This window comes from Bufo bufo, chromosome 6 (assembly GCF_905171765.1).
Source record: "Bufo bufo chromosome 6, aBufBuf1.1, whole genome shotgun sequence".
Lineage (NCBI taxonomy): Eukaryota > Metazoa > Chordata > Amphibia > Anura > Bufonidae > Bufo > Bufo bufo.
In genome coordinates this window covers 403,802,746-403,828,960 of record NC_053394.1, presented here as the reverse complement: position 1 = coordinate 403,828,960, position 26,215 = coordinate 403,802,746, and the positions used below count along the sequence as shown (strand labels likewise).

General features: G+C 47.3%; 4 protein-coding genes and 1 long non-coding RNA gene across 11 annotated transcripts in view; 2 read left to right on the top strand and 3 right to left on the bottom strand.

The window, feature by feature from the left end:
- Nucleotides 1-26,215, top strand: part of LOC121004457 (oocyte zinc finger protein XlCOF6-like) — a 1,031,731-nt gene that overhangs the window by 285,640 nt on the left and 719,876 nt on the right. The gene's annotated exons all lie outside the window — the stretch shown is intronic.
- The window catches only part of LOC121004526 (gastrula zinc finger protein XlCGF66.1-like), an 818,554-nt gene that overhangs the window by 358,544 nt on the left and 433,795 nt on the right, over nt 1-26,215 (top strand). The gene's annotated exons all lie outside the window — the stretch shown is intronic.
- LOC121004478 (oocyte zinc finger protein XlCOF7.1-like) overlaps nt 1-26,215 on the bottom strand; it is a 1,216,478-nt gene that overhangs the window by 1,076,414 nt on the left and 113,849 nt on the right. The window lies entirely within an intron of this gene.
- Nucleotides 1-26,215, bottom strand: part of LOC121004279 (gastrula zinc finger protein XlCGF57.1-like) — a 58,986-nt gene that overhangs the window by 8,409 nt on the left and 24,362 nt on the right. The window lies entirely within an intron of this gene.
- Nucleotides 13,087-13,586, bottom strand: LOC121004535. The gene is made up of 3 exons (XR_005779729.1): nt 13,528-13,586; nt 13,220-13,399; nt 13,087-13,137 (listed from the first exon to the last, which is right to left on the bottom strand). It is a non-coding gene; the product is annotated as an uncharacterized LOC121004535 (long non-coding RNA).

Below are 26,215 nucleotides of genomic sequence, written 5' to 3'. Positions count from 1 at the left end.
GAAACATTTTATGTCAAAAACATATGGATGATGTAGGAGGACTATTGACCAGATTTACTTGGGCTCCGCAGGTGGAGACAGGATGAGAAGGCTTGCTCAAATTAAGTCTAAGTGGATTACTGAACTAAACACTAGAATCCCTAGTGGCCTTAATGAACAGATGGGTGTGGATCGGTACTGTGATTGTCCATTAGATGGAAATGATAAAATACAATGAACTGTGTTTTTTTTTTTTTTCTTTCAGATGACAGCCTTGTATATATAAATGATCTATAATTCATTTTACTTTTATTAGATTCTATGTTAGGCTACTTTCACACTTGCGGCAGAGTGATCCGCAAAGCAGTTCCGGCAAAACGTATGCCAACTGATGGCATTTGTAAGACTGATCAGGATCCTGATCAGTCTTAAAAATGCCTGATCAATCAGAAAAATGCATTGAAATCCCGGATCAGTTTTTCCGGTGTCATCCGGCAAAACGGATCCGGCATTTATTTTTTTCACCTCTTTTTGAATGCCGGATCCGGCACTAATACATTCCCATGGAAAAAAAATGCCAGATCCGGCATTCAGGCAAGTCTTCAGTTTTTTTGGCCTGAGATAAAACCGTAGCATGCTGAGGTTTTATCTTTTGCCTGATCAGTCAAAAAGACTGACCTGAAGACATCCTGATGCATTCTGAACGGATTACTCTCCATTCAGAATGCATGGGGATAAAACTGATCAGTTCTTTTCCGGTATAGAGCCCTTGTGACAGAACTCTATGCTGGAAAAGAAAAACGTGTGAAAGTACCCTTAAACAGCATGTTGTAAAGATACAATTATGAATTATTTCTAATGATTTTTTTTTATTTTTCATCACTTTTTAATTATTTCTACACTATTCACCTTGTGTTTACTAACTTATTATTTTATTTTTTTATTAATATTATGGTGGTCTGCATCATGCACATATGATGACCCATATTCTCTGACACGTGAGAGTAAACAGCAGGGACGAATTTCCATGAGAAATAATGGTGGCTAGGTATATTCCATTGAGGCTTAGCATATGCCATCAGTTGCCTAAAGACAGTGGAATACACTAAGTAGTATGGCAGTGACTGCAACACCAGCAACTTGGCAAGGCGTGAATCTACACAAGCAGCTTAATGGTTGCATATTTTTGTTTCCTGCCCACATATCTGACTGTGGGGTGGACAGGGGTATTTAAAGAGCTCAGACAGATGCTACTAAGTTAGATTAATGAGTGGAGTAGAGGTGGACTTTTTGAAGGCACAGTAACAGGTCTTTGAGAGCCAGAATTCTTGCTGTTTCTCAGGTGTTCAAATACTTACGTTCTTTGAGAGCCAGAAAGACAAATAAATTCTTTAAAAATGATACAATGTGATTTCCTGATTTTTTTATTTTATTCTGTCTCTCAGAGTGGGAATGCACCTAGAATGTGAATTTCAGACCCCTCCATGATTTCTAAGTGGGAGATCTTGCAAAATCGCAGGGTGTTCAAATACTTCTGTTCCTCACTGTCGGGGCCGTCTTTAATATTGATTGGACCCTGGGCAAGAATTTCCTTGGGGCCCCCTGAAATGCTAAGGTCCATCCGTCTTCTTGAGTTATTATCGCAGGGAAGGCAGGTTAGTTAGTTTACCCGAGCATTAGATTTTAAGACGCCTGTGGCCACCGGGGGAGCACGGGAGGCAGAAGCACAGCTCCCGCACAGCCCGTCTCCCCTTTTACTGGTGGCCCTTAGCAACGCTCATTTCAGAGAGCGCTGCTAAGGACCATTTCAGCCACAGTTTTATACTAAGATTAAACGTTTTGGCTAAATAAACTATATTCTAAAAATGTTACCTATCACTTGCCCTACACTTTAGCAAAAAAAAAAATTTAAAATGCAGTTACACTTTATGGGGGATCTGTGGATGACACACTGTTATGGGGGATCTGTGGATGACACACTGTTATGGGGGATCTGTGGATGACACTGTTATGGGAGATCTGTGGATGGCACTGTTATGGAGGGGGATCTGTGGATGACACATACCGTATATAGCATCCTATGCTATGTGTCATCCACAGATCCCTCCTCATACCAGTGTCATCCACAGATCCTCCTCCATAAACAGTGTCATCCACAGATCCTCTCTCCCCATAACAGTGCCACAGATCCCCCCTCATTACAGTGTCATCCACAGATCCCCCCCACAAGTGTCATACACAGACCCCCCCCATAACAGTGTCCTCCACGGATCCCCCTCCCTATAACAGTGCCATTCATCCATATATCCCCCTACCCCAGCTACAGTAGTATACATTTATAAACTGTAATCGGTATCCTCCAGACAGTAATTTAACTTTAAAAGGGACACTGTCAGGCCTAATAAGCATTTTTAGCTATATATATGCCGGCATAGGTCTTCTAATGTGTATTAAAAACATATAAGTACTACCCCCTGTCCACCTTATAATAAAGTAAAATCATGTTTGATAACCTGATAGAATCGCTCTCCTTTGCGCCCAAGGCGCGGCTTTCAGCTCCACTTGTGCCCAGCCAGCCCCAACCGTCGTTTTCAAGCACCGCCCAGCTCATCAATATTCACTTCGCTGGGCGGCTTCTGCAGCAAGACATGTAGTGGCTGTGATCACAATTTCACAAAGCCGGCGCCGGCGCAGCTGCAGCCACCTCAGAGATGTTTATGGGACGCAGGGCGCTGTACCATGTGGCCACTGGTGGTGCCGGGCAAGGTATCCGCGCATGCCAGAAAGCTGCAAGTGAAACCGATGTCCATAGCTTTCTATTGGGCATGCGCGGGATCTCGGAGCGTCGGGGACAGCAGAAGCCGCCCCAGCCAAGTGAATATTGATGAGCTGGGCGGTGTCATGGTCTTACCTTCTTGCTGTTCTCCTTCGTTTGACATGTGCTGGCGGCCATCTTGGTTTCTGCGGTTTCTTGTAGCCTTCCCACCCTGCGGCTCCTCCTTCCCACTGGGAGGAGCTGGATGCCTAGCTCATATATATAGGAGGTCTGTGGCTTCAGTTCCTTGCTGGTCCTCCTGTGTTCACATGCTTCTAAGACTGCTGCTGCTTCTGGTTCCTGATCCTGGCTTCGTTCTGACTACCCTGCTGGTTCTGATCCTGGCTCGTCTGACTACCCTGCTGGTCCTGATCTGGCTTCGTCTGACTACCCTTCTGGTTCCTGATCTCTGGCCTCTCAAAGACTCTGCTTCGGTTTCACCATTCGTTTGGACTTTTGCTTTACAGCTTTATTTTCAATAAATGCCTTCTTATTTTCACTTATCTCTTGTTTGTACGTCTGGTTCATGGTTCGTGACATTAGGACAAGCCATGAGTTCTGACGGTACAGGGCCATCCTCGCTACCCATGCTGGTTGCCAGACTTGATCAGCAGGATCACCTGTTGGGTCGGTTCGCTGTGGCGTTGCAAACCCTGCTTGAACGCACGGCTCATTTCGCTCCCGTTGCCGATGGGTCGGTTGTCGCTCCTACTGCCGCTCCGGTTGTTGCGCCAGAGTCTACCCCGACACCTGTTGTTGCGCCTGCGGTGTTTCGGGGTATGACCGGTTTCTGCCCCTCTTCCACAGCGCTTTGGGGGAGAGCCAACTCAGTGCCGAGGTTTCCTTAACCAGGTGGGCATTTATTTCGAGTTGCTGCCACATGCCTTTCCTACTGAGAGATCAAAGGTGGGCTTCTTGATCTCGCTGCTCTCGGACAAGGCCTTGGTCTGGGCCAGCCCTTTATGGGAGAACAACAATCCGGTGGTTGCCGAGTTTTTCGGTTTTGTTGCTTCTCTTCGGAAGGTATTCGATGTGCCGGCTCGTGCTGCCTCTGCTGCGAAGCTCCTTATGTCCATCAGACAGGGTTCACGATCCGTAGCTGAATACGCCATTGAGTTTCGTACCCTGGCAGCAGAGGTGGGCTGGAATAATGAGGCTCTGGTCGCTGCTTTCTCTCATGGTCTCTCGGATGCCTTGAAGGATGAGGTTGCAGCTAAGGACCTACCAGTGGAGCTCGAGTCTCTTATTTATTTCCTGATTTTGATTGACACCAGACTCAGGGAGAGACCTTCCTTTAAGGAGAGCCTGCGGAGGTCTTCTAACAGATTGGCGCTACGTTTGCTGTCCCACCCGTGCCTCCCCTCTCCTCCACGCCTCCTGGGGATGACTTGTCTGGGGGTTGAACCCATGCAGCTGGGTTTGCTCGCCTGTCCGAGGGGGAGAGGGTACTCCGGAGACGCGAGGGCCGATGCATGTACTGTGGTCTCGGTGGGCATTTTCGGTTGGCATGTCCGAACCGTCCGGGAAACGCTCGTACCTGAGATCCTGTCGGGGGCAGATCTTGGGTGGAGTCTCCTCGTCCCCGGTTTCCTGTGTTGACAAACCACTGATCACTGTTGTCCTCTCCTGGGTCGGGGGCTCGGTGACGACCCAGGCGTTGGTGGACTCTGGTGATGGTGGTTTGTTCATTGATAGTGTGTTCGCTGCCGCCAATTCCATTCCTCTGCAGGCTCGAGGTTCCCCACTGGCTCTTGAGGCGATAGACGGCAGACCCCTTCTGTCGTCACACGTGACTCATGAGACCCTTCCAGTGGGGATAGCCATTGGTGCCGTTCACAGAGAGTCGGTCTGCCTCCAGGTTATTTCGTCTCCACACTACTCGGTGGTCTTGGGGTACCCCTGGCTCCAGAAGCATAATCCGACTTTCGATTGGAGATCGGCCGAGATCCTCTCGTGGTCACCGCAGTGTGGGGCTAGTTGCATCCATGGGTCTGTCAAGTTGCTGTGTACTTCCTCGGACTCTCTGTTGCCTCCTGAATACGAGGAGTACCGGGATGTATTCGATAAGGTGCGCGCGGTTGCCCTACCTCCGCACCGCCCATACGATTGTGCCATAGAGTTACAACCTGGTGCCGTTCCTCCTCGTGGCAAAGTCTATCCACTGTCGGTAGCGGAGAATGAGGCCATGGAGGAGTACGTGAGGGAGGCGCTTTCACGCGGACACATTCGCAAATCCTCGTCCCCGGCAGGGGCTGGATTTTTCTTTGTGAAAAAGAAGGGCGGTGAGTTGAGGCCTTGCATCGATTACAGGGGTCTCAATCGCATCACGATCAAGAACGCTTACCCGATACCCTTGATTTCTGAGCTGTTCGATCGCCTTAAAGGGGCCACGGTCTTTACCAAACTCGACCTGAGGGCGGCATATAACCTGGTAAGGATCAAGGCGGGCGATGAGTGGAAGACCGCGTTTAACACCAGGACCGGTCATTATGAATCCTTGGTTATGCCCCTTTGGGTTGTGCAATGCGCCCGCAGTCTTTCAGGAATTCATCAACGATGTTTTCCGTGACCTGTTGCAGCAGTGTGTGGTGGTCTATTTGGATGACATCTTGGTATATTCTGAATCCATGGAGGCCCACATTCTGGATGTCAGACGAGTGTTGCAACGGTTACGACCAGAACAAGCTGTTCGGTAAGCTGAGAAAATGCGAATTTCACCGAATCCCAGGTAAACCTTCTTAGGTTACATCATTTCCGCTGAGGGGTTCTCCATGGATCCTGAGAAGGTTTCGGCTGTCTTACAGTGGCCCCAGCCCAGTGGTCTTCGTTCCCTGCAGCGCTTTTTGGGCTTCGCCAATTATTATCGGAAGTTCATCAGGGACTTTTCCATGCTGGCCAAGCCTCTCACGGATCTGACCAGGAAGGGCAGTAATTCCCAGGTCTGGCCGCTCGAGGCCATCCGAGCTTTTGAGGCCCCTAAAGTCCGCTTTTGTGTCGGCTCCGATTCTGTCGCATCCCAACCCTGGGTTGCCCTTTGTCCTCGAGGTGGACGCGTCTGAGACGGGAGTAGGCGCCCTTCTGTCTCAGCGTAGAACACCAGAGGGTCCTCTGCTTCCTTGTGGGTTTTACTCCCGGAAACTGTCTTCCGCGGAGTGCAACTATCAGATTGGTGACAGGGAGTTATTGGCATCGTGCAGGCCCTTAAAGAATGGAGGCACTTGCTCGAGGGTTCGGTGGTTCCGGTTCTCATCCTGACGGACCATAAGAATCTGACCTACCTTTCTGAGGCCAAGAGATTGACACCACGTCAGGCCAGATGGGCTCTGTTCTTGTCACGTTTTAATTACGTGGTCTCCTACCTACCCGGTTCCAAGAACATCAGGGCGGATGCCCTATCACGGCAGTACTCCGAGCTGTCCAGGGAGGAGTCGATTCAGACTTCGGTCATACCTCCGAATCAGATCCTGGCCGCCATTCGCACCAGCCTGACCTCTCCCCTGGGTGAGCAGATTTTGGCGGCTCAATCTGGTGCTCCCTCTGGGAGACCCAACGCAGATGTTTTGTGCCTGAGGAGTTGCGCACTCGGTTGTTGCGAAACCTACCATAACTCCAAGACCGCAGGGCATCCTGGAAAGAATCAGCTGTCCTGGGCTGTTTCACGTCTGTTCTGGTGGCCTTCCCTACGTTCCGACATCGCCGCATATGTAGCGGCATGCTCCGTTTGTGCCCAGAGTAAGTCCCCTCGGCACCTTCCGTTGGGCCTTCTGCAACCCATAGCCACCGGGCGAGCGCCCATGGTCACACCTGGGGATGGATTTCATTGTGGACCTCCCTGCATCCCGAGGCCATACGGTCATTCTCATGATTGTGGATCGGTTTTCCAAAATGTGCCACTGTGTTCCCTCTCAAGAAGTTACCCTCTGCACAAGAGTTGGCCACGATTTTTGCCAGGGAGGTCTTCCGGTTGCACGGTTTGCCCAAGGAGATTGTGTCGGATCGGGGAGTCAGTTTGTGTCCAGGTTCTGGCGCGCCTTTTGCTCCCAGTTGGGGATTCATCTCTCCTTCTCCTCGGCCTACCACCCTCAGTCCAATGGGGCCGCAGAACGATCCAATCAGGCCTTGGAGCATTCCTTCGTTGCTATGTCTCCGATCACCAAGACAATTGGGTTGACCTCCTGCCTTGGGCTGAGTTTGCCAGGAACACGGCGGTGAACTCTTCCTCTGGGACGTCTCCCTTCATGGCCAATTATGGGTTCCAAACTGCCGTGTTACCGGAGGTATTCTCTCCCAGGATATTCCGGGCTGTGGAGGATCACCTTTCCGTCCTACGTGCTTCTTGGGTACAGATCCAGAAGTCCCTTGAGGCCTCTGCGCAGCGCCAGAGACTCCAGGCTGATCGAGACGAGCGGCCTGCTCCTTCCTACAGGTCGGAGACCGTGTATGGTTGTCCACCCGCAACCTCAACCTTCGAGTGCCCACTCCCAAGCTGGCGCCTCGCTTTGTTGGTCCCTTCCGAGTGCTTCGCAGGGTAAACCCGGTAGCCTATGCCCTTGCGCTTCCTCCTGGCATGCGGATCTCTAACGTGTTTCATGTCTCCCTGTTGAAGCCACTGGTGTGTAATCGTTTCACTTCCTCGGTTCCTCGGCCTCGTCCGGTCCGAGTGGGCAATCATGAGGAGTATGAGGTGAGCAATATCCTGGACTCACGCCTGGTCCGCGGTCGGTGCAGTTTTTGGTCCATTGGCGTGGTTATGGTCCAAGAGGAGCGTTCCTGGGTTCCCTCCGCAGATGTCCATGCTCCTGCCTTGCTCGAGCCTTCACGCACGCTTCCCTCAGAAAACCGTTTTTTGCTCCACGGAGGAGGGGCCCTTGAGGGGGAGGTACTGTCCATGGTCTTACCTTCTTGCTGTTCTCCTTCGTTTGACATGTGCTGGTGGCCATCTTGGTTTCTGGGTTTCTTGTAGCCTTCCACCCTGCGGCTCTTCCTTCCCACTGGGAGGAGCTGGATGCCTAGCTCATATATATAGGAGGTCTGTGGCTTCAGTTCCTTGCTTGGTCCTCCTGTGTTCACATGCTTCTAAGACTGCTGCTGCTTCTGGTTCCTGATCCTGGCTTCGTCTGACTACCCTGCTGGTTCCTGATCCTGGCCTCGTCTGACTACCCTGCTGGTTCCTGATCCTGGCTTCGTCTGACTACCCTTCTGGTTCCTGATCTCTGGCCTCTCAAAGACTCTGCTTCGGTTTCACCATTCGTTTGGACTTTTGCTTTACAGCTTTATTTTCAATAAAGCCTTCTTATTTTCACTTATCTCTTGTTGTACGTCTGGTTCATGGTTCCGTGACAGGCGGCGCTTGAAAACGCTGACACAAAAAAAATATATATATACGTCTCGGGACCGGCCGGGCCCCTTACTGGGGTATAGGCTTTACCCCCCTGATGGCGGCCCTGAGCGAGCCACACGCCGCTCGCTTGCATAGACAAGTGAATGTGGGATTTTGGAAACGGAGCTGCCTTGGGCCCCCAGGAGCAACTGGGCCCGGGGCAGCTGCCCCTTTTGCCCTGCGGCAAAACACAGAGCTTAAAAACTTTAACATAATATTATTTTATACAGTGAAGGAGTAGAATCTGCGAGTCTCTCTGCTTAATCTAGTGGTTACTACTCACCTGGGTAGTTATCTGTAGGAATGTCCTCTATACTCTGCTCATTACCACTCACATCTGTCTCTGTAACATATATAATGTTCAGATCTTCACCCAGATTCACAAACTGTGAAACAAATATTGTAGAAGTCATCAGACAGTTGGAGAACTTGTGTGGAAGGTTTTATATGACCAGAAAAGATCAATAATTAGAATGACAACCAAAAATGACAGCAGGAGTTATATCTGCGGGTCTCTTGTATAAATATCTGCAGGTCTCTTGTATAAATCCAACCTGTTGGTTCCTTAGGTTGAATTCACACGACCGTGGAACACGGTCCGTGAGATACCGGACTGGCATCCTGCTAAGTGCAGGAGCGCACGGCGTCATTGGTTGCTATGTACTGCGGCACAAAGCGCACAGCGTCATAGCAACCAATGACGCCATGCGCTCCTGCACTAAGCAGGATGCCAGTCCGGTATCTCACGGACCGTGTTCCATGGACTTGTGAATTCAGCCTTACACTGACCAGAAGTCTCCATAACCAGAAAACTGTGAGAAGCTCCAGAGAACATGTAACGTCTATGGTCAGCTGTAATCCTGCCATCTCCACCTTTCTCATTATACAAGGATAAAACATATAATACTGGTGGATAAAACAGGACTGAACACAAGATCTTCACAGCCTTCTACAGATCATAGGGGACATTTCATGAGAACTTATCTCCATCTACCTGATCCTCCTGTGGGACATTGTGATGTTCTTCTGAACCATCCTGGAGAAGAAGAGGACTGGGACATCTCTCTGGTGTTCTTCTCTTTTCCTTAACTGTAGGAAACACATCCAGTGACTGAATTCATTCCTTACATACAGATAATGAGAGGACGTGTGTATTTACATAGTAACATAGTACATAAGGCCGAAAAAAGACATTTGTCCATCCAGTTCGGCCTGTCATCCTAAAAGTTGATCCAGAGGAAGGCAAAAAAAAAACCTGTGAGGTAGAAGCCAATTTTCCCCACTTTAGGGGAATAAAAAATTCCTTCCCGACTCCAATCAGGCAATCAGATAACTCCCTGGATCAACGACCCCTCTCTAGTAGCTATAGCCTGTAATATTATTACACTCCAGAAATACATCCAGGCCTCTCTTGAACTCTTTTAGTGGGTTCACCATCACCACCTCCTCGGGCAGAGAGTTCCATAGTCTCACTGCTCTTACCGTAAAGAATCCTCTTCTATGTTTGTGTACAAACCTTCTTTCCTCCAGACGTAGAGGATGTCCCCTCATCACAGTCACAGTCCTGGGGATAAATAGATGATGGGATAGATCTCTGTACTGACCCCTGATATATTTATACATAGTAATTAGATCTCCCCTCAGTCGTCTTTTTTCTAAAGTGAATAACCCTAATTTTGATAATCTTTCAGGGTACTGTAGTTGCCCCATTCCAGTTATTACTTTAGTTGCCCTCCTCTGGACCCTCTCCAGCTCTGCTATGTCTGCCTTGTTTACAGGAGCCCAGAACTGTACACAGTACTCCATGTGTGGTCTGACTAGCGATTTGTAAAGTGGTAGGACTATGTTCTTATCACGGGCATCTTTGCCCCTTCTGATGCAACCCATTATCTTATTGGCCTTGGCAGCAGCTGCCTGACACTGGTTTTTGCAGCTTAGTTTGCTGTTTATTAAAATTCCTAGATCCTTTTCCATGTCAGTGTTACCGAGTGTTTTATCATTTAGTATGTACGGGTGACTTGCATTATTCCTTCCCATGTGCATAACCTTACATTTGTCAGTGTTAAACCTCATCTGCCACTTATCTGCCCAAGCCTCCATTCTATCCAGATCCCTCTGTAGTAGTATGCTGTCCTCTTCAGTGTAAATTACTTTACACAGTTTAGTGTCATCTGCAAAAATTGACACTTTACAATGCAAGCCTTCTACAAGATCATTACTGACCCCTGAGGTACCCCACTAGTGACAGTGACCCAATCTGAGTGTGTACCATTAATAACCACCCTCTGTTTTCTGTCACTCAGCCAGTTACTTACCCACTTACAGACGTTTTCTTCCAATCCGAGCATTCTTATTTTATATACTAACCTTTTATGTGGTACAGTGTCAAATGCTTTGGAGAAGTCCACATATACGGCATCCATTGATTTGCCGCTGTCAAGTCTAGAACTTACCTCCTCATAGAAACTGATTAAAATTAGTTTGACATGACCGATCCCTCGTGAAGCCATGCTGATATGGCGTTATTTGCTTATTTCCGTTGAGATGCTCTAAGATAGCATCTCTCAGAAAACCTTCAAACAGTTTACCCACAACAGATGTTAAACTTACCAGCCTATAGTTTCCAGGCTCTGTTTTTGGACCCTTTTTGAATATTGGCACCACATTTGCCATGCGCCAATCCTGTGGAACATTCCCTGTCAGTATAGAGTCTGCAAATATCAGAAATAAGGGTCTGGCTATGACATTACTTAATTCCCTTAGGATACGGGGGTGTATGCCATCCGGTCCTGGCGATTTGTCTATTTTAATCTTTTTAAGTCGCTGATGTACTTCTTCCTGGGTCAGACAGGACACTTTTAATGAAGAATTTATTTTTGCATTCTGCATGTCATCTGACAGTTTATTTTCCTCAGTGAATACATTGGAGAAAAAAATATTTAACAGCTTTGCTTTCTCCTCGTCGCTCTCTGCGACTCCCCCGTCATTACTCATTAAAGGGCCGACACCTTCAGATTTATACTTTTCACCATTTATATAATTGAAGAACATTTTAGGGTTAGTTTTACTCTCTTTGGCAATTAATCTCTCAGTCTCTAGTTAGCTTTTATTAGTTTTTTTTACATATTCTATGCTACCCTCCTGTTTTAGTGATTTATATGCTTTCTTTTTGTCATTTATTGCTTTCTTTACAGTTCTATTTATCCACATTGGTTTCTTTTTGTTCCTTAACCTTTTATTCCCATACGGTATGTACCTCTCACAATGAGATTTTAGGATGCTTTTAAAGATATCCCATTTTGTGGCTGTATTTTTATTTTTGAGGACTTTGTCCCAGTTAGTTAGGCCTATGGCCTCTCTTAGTTGGTATTTTTGTTCCTCCCTGTAGAAACGCTCTTTTGAATGATAATTGGAAGGTTATTACTTTATGGTCACTATTTCCCAGGCGTCCCCCAAGCTGCACGTCTGTTGTTCTGTCAGGTCTATTGGTTAATACTAAGTCCAGTATGGCCGTCCCTCTAGTCGGGTCCTGAACCAGTTGGGAGAGGTAATTGTCTTTGGTTATTGCCAAGAACCTGTTTCCCTTATGAGATATACAAGTTTCAGTTTCCCAGTCTATATCTGGGTAGTTGAAGTCCCCCATAATAAGCACCTCATTATGATTTGCCGCCTTGTCTATCTCGTTTAGTAGTAGATTTTCTGTGGACTCTGGTATATAAGGTGGTTTATAGTAAACTCCTATTAGTAATTTATTGTTGTTTTTAGCTCCATGTATCTCTACCCACAGTGACTCCACATGTTCATGTCCCTCACTTATATCTTCTCGGACTGTGGGCTTTAGACAGGACTTTACATAAAGGCAGACCCCTCCCCCTCTCCGGTTTTGATGATCCTTTCTAATCAGACTGTAACCTTGTACATTGACCGCCCAGTCATAGCTATCATCCAGCCATGTCTCAGTTATTCCCACTATGTCATAGTTCTCCTCACACATCACTAATTCCAGTTCACCAGTTTTATTAGTCAGGCTTCTGGCATTAGTATACATACATTTGAGAGGTTTATGTATATTTTTTACCCTACACCTTTCCTTCTGAACTGTTCATGTCCCTCCTTCCATTCCTCCCCCAGTCCCACTACCTTGCCCCCGGTCTCCATCTGCCCTATCTTCCCCTCCTATAATGTAATTTCCCTCCCCCCCAGTCCCTAGTTTAAACACTCCTCCAACCTTCTAGCCATCTTTCTCCCCAGCACAGCTGCCCCTTCCCCATTGAGGTGCAGCCCGTCCCTACGATAGACCCTGTAGCCGATAGAGAAGTCGGCCCAGTTCTCCAGGAACCCAAACCCCTCCTTCCTACACCAGTTCTTGAGCCACTTTTTAATCTCCCTAATCTCCCAAATCTCCCACTGCCTTTCTTGTGTGGCTCGTGGTACAGGCAGTATTTCGGAAAATACTACCTTTGAGGTCCTTGACCTAAGCTTTTGACCTAAATCCCTGAAATCATTTTTAAGGACTCTCCACCTACCTCTAACTTTGTCATTGGTTCCGATATGGACCATGACCGCTGGATCTTCTCCGGTCCCTCCCAGTAATCTGTCAACCCGATCCGCGATGTGTCGAACTCTAGCGCCAGGAAGACAGCACACTGTTCGGCGATCCCGGTCTTTGTGACAGATCGCCCTATCTGTTCCCCTAATAATGGAGTCTCCCACTACCAGCACCTGTCTGGCCTGCCCTGCTCTCCTGGTCCCCTGCTTACTGGAGCTGACATTCCCCTGACTGGCAGAGGAAGTGTCCGGCTGCAGCAGTGCCATCCCTGGACTAGTCATGTCTATTACCTGGTGATGTGAGGGGCCAGTGATCCTTCATCATGACGTCCTTGTACAGATCTTTGTGTCCTTCTAAATACTCCCACTCCTCCATGGAGAAATAGACGGTGACATCCTGACACCTTATAGGAACCTGACAACACAATAATACAGTCATCACTCAGATCCCTTCACAGCGTTCCTGTATAATGTCCCAGCATTCCCAGCAGTGTCACCTCTCCAGTCAGCAGCTCAATCATCTTGTTGGTGAGTTCTAGGATCTTCTCTCTATTGATTTCCTCATGTATCAGGGGTTGAAGTCGAGGCCCCATGATTGGGCTTAGGGTTCTTCCCCATCCTTCAGACACGGGGGCCTGACAGCGCTCACTAGAGGTCTTCTTCACTACTGTGTAGTCCTGGTTATGGAGAGACACAGTATAAATATCACTCCATACATCTCCAGAGTCCCTCACCTCTCCAGTCATGTCCATCTGTTAGTAACATAGATAAGATGATGTAACGTGACATCATCAGAATCTCTCACCTCTCCAGTAAGCCGGAGGAGGATCTCTAGGGTGAGATTTATTATACTCTCCGCCATCTTGTCCCTATCCATCCTTGACGGGTCAATCAGGAGAAGGATCTTATATAGAAGATCTCCACTGAGTAGATCCTATATTGTAGGAACCTGAATGGAGAGAAGATGAGACGATGAAAAGTCCTACAAAATCCCATGTAAAATACAATTACTGGAAATAATAAGAGGAAACATCGGAGGAGATAAAAAAAAGTGTACGGATGTAGCAGGGTTAACACACATGCTTTATGAGACATGTTATCTAAACTAAATGCATTAAACAATTGCTTTTCAATAGCAAATTTGGTTTGAGATAAAGCGATGAGTTAAGAGTGTGTGTGTTACCCCTGCTATATCTGTAGATGTTGTGTTCTCTTTTTTCTATGGATTGGAACATGATTTGAATAGTTTGTCAAGGCAGTTTCTGCATCGTCAACATCTGCCATACATGTAATCAAATAACCACTTATTGCTGTATGGGGATAATGGGCACCAGAATTCATGATTTTTAGCTTAAACCTTATTTTGTGCAAACATTTTTACTTTATTTTTAACAGTGCTAAACACCTTCTTTTTTTTTTTACATGGGTGGGGCAGTGCCCCAACACATTTATCATTACTCTCTCTAGTTTTTTGGCACTAGTTATATCTGAAATCACTGTATCTTCTACTTGACCTTTCGAAGGCTCCACCAGGTATAGGGACTCTGAGGACATCTCTATTGCTAAGATAGTGATTATGATGGGTGCTCTCACATTTTATTTTTGGGAATAAGACAGGGGTTCTCCTACTCTGCTATCTGCAAATGTTTTTATATCTATACCACTATCATGCAGCAGAGCTAAACTTGATGGTTAACCCGTGAAGTAAAGGATGGCAAGAAGTTCATTAACTTTTCAATGGATTTCAATTGCTTTTGTCACAAGATAACGGAGATATCAGAGTCAATTTTAGAAATCTGTGTTGCCTCAGCAAAGCATAGTTTGCTAAGACAGGTTGTTTAAGAATTCATGGGCTGGATTCTAATGGAGTGGCATATAGGTTTGGCAGTGGGATATGTCACTCTCTCCCCAAATCCAGTAGATCACTTTCCCTAGCCTGAAGAGATCCCAGATGTCTCTAGTGGGATCATTACTGGGGAATTAATAGAGGCCTCGGACAGGGTTAGAGACTCAGAGCATGGTGCTGTCTGACTGTGCAAAGCCAGATCTCCTGACGGCATAGGTAAAAGAGAGAAGTCCTCTGTAAAGGCAGCGCCCAGACGGGCAGGTTTTTATTTGATGTGTTGTGTTATGCTTTATGTGCTGTGGCTTCACTCAGGTGACAGTAAACTTAGATACACTGCGATTGTGTTGTGCTTGATGAAAAATTAAAGCATGATCTAAACTTTAAACCCCCAGAGTCTGAGTGTCTGTCATTGGCGACCCCACTGCAGTGTGCCCGGCGCCAGTGACGAGGTAAGGCCTAAATAAGTGGGCAAAAAGAGAACTGGCACGTTGCAAGGTATGAAGCATTTATTGAAGCATTGTGTGACCTATAATGCCAAAGAACAAAAGGCTCTGGAGATCTCAGCCCGTGGATTCGGACTGTACCTTGCGAAGCAGGACGACCGCCAACGACCCATCTTGCGGATGACGTGCGCCGGTACCTGATGACTAGATGCTGCGGAAGCGGCCCCTATACGAAAGGAGTGCCCGGATATCGTGCTAGGGTTGTACCCCAATCCTGCGGCTAGGGTGCGGATATTGGAGACGAACAGGGTCGAAGAAAGGGGCTTACCGTTGACCGGGAGCAACGGGTCGTCTAAAGCGGGAGACTGGAGGGAGGCCAGGAGCTCCTAGAGCACCTTGATAGTACACCAACAGTTGGCCGTAGGGAAGAACTCTACCTCGGTGGGAGGACCAGCCTGATTGGACTTGGTGGCTGGGATGGACAGTATGAAGTGGACCGAATGCCAGGCGAGATGGGTCTAAGAACCCATGGAACCCTAGGTACATGGCTGCTTTGGTGATGATGCTTGCGGAGTGCCCAAAAGGGAGACCGTCTAGGGCTACGGACAATCTGCGGAAAGCTCGCCTGACACTGGTTGCCTACGCACCTGGACCCCCGCGCTAACCCTGAGGGTGGCTTTGATGGCCTGATACGAAAATGGATTTGGCAGAGGGGTCGCCGAGCATCCGATGGTATTGAATGCCGGCCAAATACAGCTTGATGGTGTTTAAATGACAGGTGGCGGTGCGTGTGGCAATGGGCTACAAAAGCCATGAAAAACGTCACCTCGTCTACCTCCCCCGAGGATGGGTGTTTTTTTTTTTTTTTTTTTTGGAGACTGAGGAGCCGGGAAGTGAAAGACCTGCCCTGGGCATGATCGTAAATGCACAGTTGAGGAACCCTAACAGGGACTGGAGCTCCCACTTGGACAGGACCTTGGGAGAAGCCGCGGATGAAACGGCGGCCTGGATCTTAGCCAGCTTGGCGGCCGCCACGGGGCCTCAAGCCTGGCGAAAAGCTGGAGCAACTAGCCCAGCCCGAGGGGACGCCCTTAGGTACCTTGATGATCAGGGATCAGGGTGCAGACTGCCCAGGTGAGATTGAGCAAAACCATGACGTAGCCATGAACAGGAGAATGCCGCTTGAGTGGGAGCAGAGTACAATACCTGATGTAACAACAGTTGTCGAGATAATGGATGACCATGTCCAAACCCCCGTGATGAACCCGGATCCAATGCAATCAGGGATTCAAACATGCGGAACCCGAACCGGGTAAACAGGAACCACTGGATACTGCTGGAAAAAACCCTGAGCGTTTCAGGCAAATATATTGGATCCTGAGTGATTCAGGCAAATGTGTACCACCACTGGGAAAGACCTGAGCAAATGCGAACAACCTGTGGAAAAAAGACCTGAGCGATTCAGGCAAATGTGTACAACATGTGGGAAAAGACCTAAGCGAATCAGGTAAATGCGAACAACCTGCGGGAAAAAGACCTGAGCGATTCAGGCAACTGCGTACAACTTGTGGGACAAAAGACCTGAGCGATTCAGGCAAATGCGAACAACCTGTGGGAAAAAAGACCTGAGCGATTCAGGGGATACGTAACCTGAGTGAATCAAGAAAAAACACGCAACCTGGAAATACCGCCAACCTGAAAGGGACAGGAAAATACAAACCTGAGTGATTCAGGGAAATACGTAACCTGGGTGAATCGGGAAAAACATACCACCTGGAAATACCGGCAACCTGAAAGAGACAGGAAAATACCAAACCTGAGTGATTCAGGGAAATACCTAAACCTGAGCGATTCAGGAAAATACCTGACCTGAGCGATTCAGGAAAATACCTGACCTGAGCGATTCAGGAAAATACCTGACCTGAGCGATTCAGGAAAATACCTGACCTGAGCGATTCAGGAAAATACCTGACCTGAGCGATTCAGGAAAATACCTGACCTGAGCGATTCAGGAAAATACCTGACCTGAGCGATTCAGGAAAATACCTGACCTGAGCGATTCAGGAAAATACCTGACCTGAGCGATTCAGGAAAATGCCTGACCTGAGCGATTCAGGAAAATACCTGACCTGAGCGATTCAGGAAAATACCTGACCTGAGCGATTCAGGAAAATACCTGACCTGAGCGATTCAGGAAAATACCTGACCTGAGGGATTCAGGAAAATACCTGACCTGAGGGATTCAGGAAAATACCTGACCTGAGCGATTCAGGAAAATACCTGACCTGAGCGATTCAGGAAAATACCTGACCTGAGCGATTCAGGAAAATACCTGACCTGAGTGATTCAGGGAAAACGGAAGACCTGAGTGACTCGGGCACATACATAAACCTGAACGATCCAGAAAACATGAACCCGGGCGACTCTGGGAACATAAAACCCGAATGACTCAGGTAAATTCATGAACCCGAGCGATCCAGGGAAATGCACAAACCCGAGCGATCCAGGGAACACGCAAAACCCGCGCGACTCTGGGGAATTGGACAATACGTGAATGTTTGAGCTAATCCGGGAAATACATGAAACCTGAGAATCAGAAGGAAACAGGAATGAACATGGTATAGAAAGGATCGCAACCTGACCGAATCAACGGACAGCGCTGCCAACTCTCCGGCGATACTGAAGACCTAGGAATGGAGGCTCGTGATGAATGATGGAAGGCTCTGAGCTGCGGAGAAGCGTCACGCCGCCACTTGGCTGGAACTTACCTGAAACCCGGCACCGTGGAGTGACCGGACACGGAGGAGCCCTGCAACACAATTGAGGATGGATCGAAATTCCGGTGGCCTGAGGCCCTGCTTACATGAAAATAAGCTTGCGTTGATACGAGACCCGGAGAGAGGTGCGATCTGGTGGCACTGGAAAGAGGCGACGGAGAACCGGGATGCAGCCTGGGCGCCATGGCCAACTGCTGTGTGACCCTGGGCAGCCAGAATCAGTGCCCGAAGTTGCGCCGCATGCAACAAACCTGCAGAAAACAGGAATCCAGACACGCCGGACACGACACGGATAACCAGGAACCAGCCGGACGCTGCTGAACAAACCCCCGAGCGTTTACAGGCTGATGCATGGAACCTGCGTAATTCGGACGATGCACTGAATCCTGAGCGGTTCAGGCAACATGGAATCCTAAGCAAAGCAGGCAATTACATACACCTTCATGAAGATGACGGACAGCTGGGAGGGTCGGGCAGTACCATGAACCTGGTTGGACCTGGCCACTACCTACCCACTGGGAGACCAGGGAAAAACAGAAGCATGAGCGAATAAGGCCAACCTGACCTGAGTGAATCAGGGGAATGCATAACCAAACTGTTCAGGAAAATATGCAACCTGGGAACAACCGAACTGGAAGAGGAAGGAAACAAAACCCGAATCAGGGAGAACCATGGCCCCTGAGCGATTCAGGGAAATACATGACACCTGAGCGATTCAGGGAATACATGACGCCTGAGCGATTCAGGGAATACATGACGCCTGAGCGATTCAGGGAATACATGACGCCTGAGCGATTCAGGGAATACATGACGCCTGAGCGATTCAGGGAATACATGACGCCTGAGCGATTCAGGGAATACATGACGCCTGAGCGATTCAGGGAATACATGACGCCTGAGCGATTCAGGGAATACATGACGCCTGAGCGATTCAGGGAACACACAAGACCTGTGCGATTCAGGGAACACACAAGACCTGAGCGATTCAGGGAACACACAAGACCTGAGCGATTCAGGGAACACACAAGACCTGAGCGATCCAGGGAACACACAAGACCTGAGCGATCCAGGGAACACACAAGACCTGAGCGATCCAGGGAACACACAAGACCTGAGCGATCCAGGGAACACACAAGACCTGAGCGATCCAGGGAACACACAAGACCTGAGCGATCCAGGGAACACACAAGACCTGAGCGATCCAGGGAACACACAAGACCTGAGCGATCCAGGGAACACACAAGACCTGAGCGATCCAGGGAACACACAAGACCTGAGCGATCCAGGGAACACACAAGACCCGAGCGATCCAGGGAACACACAAGACCCGAGCGATCCAGGGAACACACAAGACCCGAGCGAACCAGGGAACACACAAGACCCGAGCGAACCAGGGAACACACAAGACCCGAGCGAACCAGGGAACACACAAGACCCGAGCGAACCAGGGAACACACAAGACCCGAGCGAACCAGGGAACACACAAGACCCGAGCGAACCAGGGAACACACAAGACCCGAGCGATTCAGGGAACATTACCCCTAAGTGACTAAGGGGAGGCATAACACCAGAGCGATTCAGGGGACCTGACCCCTGAGTCACTTAGGGAAGACATGACACATGCGATTTTGGGAACATGACACCTGTGAATTGGAGAAACATAACCCTGAACGATTCAGGGAAGACATGACACATGCGATTCTTGGGTAAATGACACCAGCAATTTGGAGAAAAACACGACGCCTGAGCGAATCAGGGAAGACAAAACCTGAATGATTCAGGGAAGACATGACACCTGCGATTTGGGGAAACATGACACCTGCGATTTGAGGGAAAACATGACACCTGAGCGATTCAGGGATCCGGGAAGAAATAATACCTGAGTGATTCAGGGAAGACATAACACCTGAGCGATACAGGGAAGACATTACACCTGAGTGATTCAGGGAAGACATAACACCTGAGCGATACAGGGAAGACATTACACCTGAGCGATCCAGGGACGATATTACACCTGAGCGATTCAGGGAAGACATTACACTAGAGCGATTCAGGGAAGACATGACACCTGGGTGATACAGGTAAAATTGCAATAGCGCGGTTTGGGGACATCATTTCATTCGAGCGAATCAGGGACTACTTACACCGGAGGGATTCAGGGAGTACATTATACCTGGGCGAATTCGGGGATGACATTACACCTGAGCGATTCAGGGAACCAATGCACCTGGTTGTTGCAGGGATGACAAGACAACTGTGCGGATCGGGAAACACGTGATACTCGGACATTGTACCTGAGCGATTCAGGGGCGGTACCACGAATGACGTTACCCTGAGCGAATCAGGGAAAACGGAACCCCTGGGTGACTTAAGGGCAGCCGCACCAGCCGCGAGGCCCAGGTACCAGACCCCTGACCTCAAGGAACAACTGCCCCGTCACCCAGGGGGTGGAGATCGATTAACGGACTGGCGTGGGTGGCAGGAGCCCAGCCTGGCATCAAATCAAAGATTCCTTTTTTTCTTCTTCACAGCAGTGCGGGGGTTAACGGGCAGCAGGCCAACAGCCGGCAGTCAGCCGGCGATTCGTTCATAGGAGAACGGTGCCCCCTGGAGGCAGGGCTGCTGCGCTGCTAGTCCTGGCGCTCGGGACCCCCGCACTGGGAAAATGGCAGGAAGACTGCATGGATGGTTGCGTTGCTAACATTGATAAAATGGGAACACCCCTGGCTTGAATGAACCATGGCCTGATGTGCATGCTTGTAGAGCCGTCCCCGCTTGCCCCCTTCACTCTTAGTGAGGCGCGCCGCCCCAACTTGCGGCGCATGCGCCGGAGGGCCCGGTACCTGGAGGTGGGAGGCGTAGCGATGTGCACGCTTCGGCAGCAGCCGCGACGGCGGGACCCAATGGAGCTTCAGGCCGACCTGGACCGGGGAACACGAGGTGCCGGTGGCAGGCGCGTCCGCCCGGGCCGCAGAGCGGTCATACTTACAGGATGCTAATCCATAAATTCAGGACCTGACCTGGGCAAGGTTAAATCAAAGCTTTATTTACAAATGCCTAAAAGGGCAATAGAGAAAAGGTGGTTGAGCGGCACTCCTTGGTTGTAGTGGGCGGTGCTCAGTGGTAGAGGTACATATCATTTATATCAAGAAACCACGGCACTCAATAGCTGCTTTTAAGTTGCTTGTTTTATTTCATTTCATTGTATATTTTTCATTTTTATATCCATCCAAAATTATTAAGCCACTGGCCAACGTTTCGGTCTAGTCTTAGACCTTGTTCACGGCCTTAGTCTGCATAGTAAGAAGTCTCTGGGATGGTGTGATCCCAGAGACTTCTTACTATGCAGACTAAGGCCGTGAACAAGGTCTAAGACTAGACCGAAACGTTGGCCAGTGGCTTAATAATTTTGGATGGATATAAAAATGAAAAATATACAATGAAATGAAATAAAACAAGCAACTTAAAAGCAGCTATTGAGTGCCGTGGTTTCTTGATATAAATAAAAGGGCAATAGAAACCTATCTTGGCCCAGGTACAAACTAATACTTCACCTTTATTATATTATTCATTAAAAAGTGTCACTAATTGATTGTGATACACATGTAAATAGAACACAGACAAAAAAACAAAATAACCTACTAAGGTGTTAAAAACACAGTCAACAGTCCACTGTGAGAGATGATGTATATGATCAATTGGAGGCGATGTGCTCAATCGCTCACTCCAAAAAATATAAGAGCAACCATCTGTGCTGTCACGTCTGCAAATATCACGTCTGCAAATGTTGTTAACTACTGATTTTCAAACGTGTACAGTTAACAATTTTATTGTCCAAATATTAGTGGGAGACTGGTACCATCATCCCACTATGAGGCTTGAAAAATTGTTTCGCGACTGATGGTAAACGCCTGCAAAAACTATCAGTCGCGAAACAGTTTTTCAAGCCTCATAGTGGGATGATGGTACCAGTCTCCCACTAATATTTGGACAATAAAATTGTTAACTGTACACGTTTGAAAATCAGTAGTTAACAACATTTGCAGACGTGATATTTGCAGACGTGACAGCACAGATGGTTGCTCTTATATTTTTTGGAGTGAGCGATTGAGCACATCGCCTCCAATTGATCATATACATCATCTCTCACAGTGGACTGTTGACTGTGTTTTTAACACCTTAGTAGGTTATTTTGTTTTTTTGTCTGTGTTCTATTTACATGTGTATCACAATCAATTAGTGACACTTTTTAATGAATAATATAATAAAGGTGAAGTATTAGTTTGTACCTGGGCCAAGATAGGTTTCTATTGCCCTTTTAGGCATTTGTAAATAAAACTTACAGGATGCGACGCGGCTGGCTGCACGAACCGGGATGCGGGGTGACGAACTGACGGAAGACGCGACCGGAAGTGACGTCAGGCGCTGATGCTGCTGGTGCAAGAAACGGGCGTGCTCCTGCTTGTAGGAGGGGGTTTAAATAGGGTAAGTGCGCTCCTCCCACAATTACAGGCTGCAAACAGCCTTCAATATATATATATATATATATATATATATATATAGATACACGGTACAGACCAAAAGTTTGGACACACCTTCTCATTCAAAGAGTTTTCTTTATTTTCATGACTATGAAGGCATCAAAACTATGAATTAACACATGTGGAATTATATACATAACAAACAAGTGTGAAACAACTGAAAATATGTCATATTCTAGGTTCTTCAAAGTAGCCACCTTTTGCTTTGATTACTGCTTTGCACACTCTTGGCATTCTCTTGATGAGCTTCAAGAGGTAGTCACCTGAAATGGTCTTCCAACAGTCTTGAAGGAGTTCCCAGAGATGCTTAGCACTTGTTGGCCCTTTTGCCTTCACTCTGCAGTCCAGCTCACCCCAAACCATCTCGATTGGGTTCAGGTCCGGTGACTGTGGAGGCCAGGTCATCTGGCGCAGCACCCCATCACTCTCCTTCATGGTCAAATAGCCCTTACTTTCAAAGTTTTCCCAATTTTTCGGCTGACTGACTGACCTTCATTTCTTAAAGTAATGATGGCCACTCGTTTTTCTTTACTTAGCTGCTTTTTTCTTGCCATAATATAAATTCTAACAGTCTATTCAGTAGGACTATCAGCTGTGTATCCACCTGACTTCTCCTCAACGCCACTGATGGTCCCAACCCCATTTATAAGGCAAGAAATCCCACTTATTAAACCACCTGTGAAGTGAAAACCATTTCAGGGGACTACCTCTTGAAGCTCATCAAGAGAATGCCAAGAGTGTGCAAAGCAGTAATCAAAGAAAAAGGTGGCTACTTTGAAGAACCTAGAATATGACATATTTTCAGTTGTTTCACACTTGTTTGTTATGTATATAATTCCACGTGTTAATTCATAGTTTTGATGCCTTCAGTGTGAATCTACAATTTTCATAGTCATGAAAATAAAGAAAACTCTTTGAATGAGAAGGTGTGTCCAAACTTTTGGTCTGTACTGTGTGTATATATATATATATCACAAAGAAAAACAGCAGCACTAGTTGGTGAAATCAGGTGCAAAAAATCCTCAGACCATGGGTTCAACGGTCGTCAAATGGTAGTAGTTTTCCAAAAAAGGCAGCACTCCAATGTAAAGGTGAAATTACCCACTTTATTCCCCTCTGCAACGTTTCAACTGCTCATTGCAGTCTTTCTCAAGCATATACACTCACCTAAAGAATTATTAGGAACACCATACTAATACGGTGTTGGACCCACTTTTGCCTTCAGAACTGCCTTAATTCTACGTGGCATTGATTCAACAAGGTGCTGATAGCATTCTTTAGAAATGTTGGCCCATATTGATAGGATAGCATCTTGCAGTTGATGGAGATTTGAGGGATGCACATCCAGGGCACGAAGCTCCCGTTCCACCACATCCCAAAGATGCTCTATTGGGTTGAGATCTGGTGACTGTGGGGGCCATTTTAGTACAGTGAACTCATTGTCATGTTCAAGAAACCAATTTGAAATGATTCAAGCTTTGTGACATGGTGCATTATCCTGCTGGAAGTAGCCATCAGAGGATGGATACATGTTCTCATTCTGTTTACGCCAAATTCGGACTCTACCATTTGAATGTCTCAACAGAAATCGAGACTCATCAGACCAGGCAACATTTTTCCAGTCTTCAACAGTCCAATTTTGGTGAGCTCGTGCAAATTGTAGCCTCTTTTTCCTATTTGTAGTGGAGATGAGTGGTACCCGGTGGGGTCTTCTGCTGTTGTAGCCCATCCGCCTCAAGGTTGTGCGTGTTGTGGCTTCACAAATGCTTTGCTGCATACCTCGGTTGTAACGAGTGGTTATTTCAGTCAACGTTGCTCTTCTATCAGCTTGAATCAGTCGGCCCATTCTCCTCTGACCTCTAGCATCCACAAGGCATTTTTGCCCACAGGACTGCCGCATACTGGATGTTTTTCCCTTTTCACACCATTCTTTGTAAACCCTAGAAATGGTTGTGTGTGAAAATCCCAGTAACTGAGCAGATTGTGAAATACTCAGACCGGCCCGTCTGGCACCAACAACCATGCCACACTCAAAATTGCTTAAATCACCTTTCTTTCCCATTCTGACATTCAGTTTGGAGTTCAGGAGATTGTCTTGACCAGGACCACCCCCCTAAATGCATTGAAGCAACTGCCATGTGATTGGTTGACTAGATAATTGCATTAATGAGAAATAGAACAGGTGTTCCTAATAATTCTTTAGGTGAGTGTATATATATATATATATATATATATATATATATACACACACACACACACACACACACACACACACACTGGGGTTCTTGACCTTTCAACATTCTGATTGCTGGTATAATACACTGTAATAGCCTTCTATTGCAGTGTACTGTACCAGTCAGTTTCACACTGACAGTTCACCCCATGGCAGGGCCTAATGCTTCTGTAAATGGAAACCCACAAGGCCACTGCTAAGCCTCAGGATTTCATAGTCACCAGCGGGACCCTGCGATTGTGTCACAGGGTGCCAGATGAGAAACAGAGGGAGCACCGGCCCCCTGTGAACGGCTTATACACTTACCGTGCCAGTGTGATCAGAATGCCAGTCCATGTAGGGCAACTGCGGCCGCTCAGAATGAGCATACTCGTCCCGCATCGGCAAGGAGTTAAAGGGATTGCCCCATTATAGCAACACAGGGCCCCCTACTCATGATCGGTGGTGGTCTGCCACTGTAGATAGGGGATACGTCGTTATAATGGGAAAACCCCTTTAAACAATGTCAATAAAATCCAGTTTTCCTATTACTTTGGGGCTGGAATTCTTACTAGCGCCACAGTGAATAACGCAGGCGCGCCGGACTGCAGACACTGCCTGGCAGTTTGGGAGTTAAAATCCCACTGTCTTCCTGTTAAAGCTACATAGCTGGTTGTTGGTGTTCAGTCCCCCCCCCCCCTTCCGTTGGGGGGCCGGGGTAATGGGTGAAGATACCACCCTTAGAGTTAATAAAAAGGAGGGTCATCCCTGTGTCTTGGCTCTTAGTGTCCGGCACATCTGGAAGGAAGCTTCCCCCCCCCCCTCTGGTTATTTTTCTGATGTTTTGCATGTTTCTTTTCAGATCTGATTTAACCACTTGCCATCTGGGCCATTTGCCCCCTTCCTGACCAGGCCAAATTTTGCAAAACTGACATATCTCACTTTATGTGGTAATAACTTTGGAACGCCTTTATTTATCCAAGTCATTCAGAGATTGTTTTCTCGTGACACATTGTACTTCATGATAGTCATAAATTTGAGTCAAAATATTTCACCTTTATTTATGAAAAAATCCCAAATTTACCCAAAAATTTGAAAAATTCGCAATTTTCTCAATTTCAATTTCTCTGCTTTTAAAACAGAAAGTGATACCTCATAAAATATGTATTACTTAACATTCCCCATATGTCTACTTTATGTTGGCATCATTTTGGAAATGTCATTTTATTTTTTTAGGACGTTAGAAGGCTTAGAAAATTAGAAGCAAGTCTTAAAATTTTTAAGAAAAATTGCCAAAACCCACTTTTTAAGGACCAGTTCAGGTCTGAAGTCACTTTGTGGGGCTTACATAGTGGATACCCCCATAAATGACCCCATTGTACAAACTACACCCCTCAAGGTATTCAAAACCGATTTTACAAACTTTGTTAACCCTTTAGGCGTTCCACAAGAATTAAAGGAAAATGGAGATCAAATTTTAAAATTTCACTTTTTTGGCAGATTTTCCATTTTAATAAAAAAATTTCTTTAACACATCGATGGTTAACAGCCAAACAAAACTCAATATTTATTACCCAGATTCTGCGGTTTACAGAAACACCCCACATGTGGTCATAAACTGCTGTATGGGCACACGGCAGGGCGCAGAAGAAAAGGAACTCCACATGGTTTATA